This window comes from Macrobrachium nipponense, chromosome 1, assembly GCF_015104395.2.
Source record: "Macrobrachium nipponense isolate FS-2020 chromosome 1, ASM1510439v2, whole genome shotgun sequence".
Lineage (NCBI taxonomy): Eukaryota > Metazoa > Arthropoda > Malacostraca > Decapoda > Palaemonidae > Macrobrachium > Macrobrachium nipponense.
The window spans coordinates 79312364-79314034 of NC_087200.1; positions in this window are offsets into that span (position 1 = coordinate 79312364).

The following is a 1671-nucleotide window of genomic DNA, read 5'->3' on the forward strand; positions in this document are numbered from 1 at the left end:
CTTTCGGAAGGAACTTCCCTCAAACTTCAGAGCCCCGACCTAGTGTTGTTCTCCGACGCGGTACCACCGGCTGGGGAGCTACACTAGGGAGGGAGGAAGTGTCAGGCACCTGGAGAGGGGAACAGGTGTTCTGGCACATAAATCTCAAAGAACTGGCGGCCATATACTTGGCACTTCAGTTTTTCAAAGAAAAAGTCTCAAACAAGATAGTGCAGATAAATTCAGACAATACCACAGCTCTGTCATACATAAAAAGCAAGGAGGGACTCACTCGCGATCATTGTTCAACCTAGCAAGAGAGATCTTGTTATGGGCAAGAAAACTCAGAAAGTAACGATTCTAACGAGGTTCGTTGCAGGCGTGGAGAACGTACCGCGCAGATCTCTCAGTCGGCAGGGTCAACTGTTGCCGACCGAGTGGACTCTGCATCAGGATGTGTGTCGAGAGCTGTGGAAGTTATGGGGACGTCCTCTAGTGGACGTCTTTGCGACAGCGAGAACAAAGAGGCTTCCGTTGTATTGCTCCCCCGTGCTCGACCCGGGAGCAGTAGCAATAGATGCACTTCTTTGGGACTGGACAGGGATGTATCTTTACGCACTTTCCCCCGTTCAAGATTCTGGGAGAAGTGATGAAAAAGTTTGCAATGTCAGAAGGACGAGATTGACGTTAATCGCCTCCTTACTGGCCAGCAAAGGAGTGGTTCACAGAGGTCATGACCTATGTAGTGGACTTCCCCGAGGACATTGCCCATGAGGACAGATCTACTAAACAGCCCCACTTCGAGAGATACCACGGAAACTCCCCGCTCTGAGTCTGACTGCATTCAGACTATCAAAAAAGTTGGTCAGAGCGAGGGGTTTTTCTAGACCGGTTGCAAAAAGCAATCGCCAATGCGAGAAGAGCTTCCACGCTTGGAGTCTATCAATCGAAGTGGGGCTTCGTTTAGGAGCTGGTGCAGAAGCACACACATTTCCTCTACACGACCTCTGTGAGCCAAATAGCGGACTTTTTGCTCTACTTGAGAAAACGACCTAAAGCTTGCAGTCTCAACAATCAAAGGCGGGTACAGAAGTATGTTATCTGTAGTCTTTAGACATAGAGGAATTGATTTGGCAAATAAAAATAAGGATATCACGATCTTTAAGGTCTTTCGAGACTATAAAGATTCCTCAACCTAAGTTACCATCATGGAATTTGGATGTAGTACTTAAATTCCTAATGTCAAATCGGTTTGAACCCCTTCAGAACGCCTCTTTAAGGGATCTTACTAAGAAAACTATTTTTCCTAACGACTCTGGCGACGGCGAAGAGAGTTAGTGAAATTCAAGCCTTTAGCAAGCATATTGGTTTTAGGGGACATAATGCTGTTTGCTCATTAAGTCCTACGTTCTAGCGAAAAATGAAAATCCGTCTAACCCTTGGCCAAAAAGTTGAGATTAAGGGTATGGCGGAAATCATTGGACACGAACCAGAGAGAGTCCTGTGCCCTGTCAGGGCTCTCAAGATTTATTTACAAAGAACGAAGGAATGTCGAGGTCCTCGAGCAACTTATGGTGTTCGGTCAGAAGACCAGATTTGCCGATGTCGAAGAATGCTCTGGCATTCTTCTTGAGAGACACCATTAGACAGGCGCATTCATCTTGCGAAGACAGTGATGTTAAGCTGTTGAAA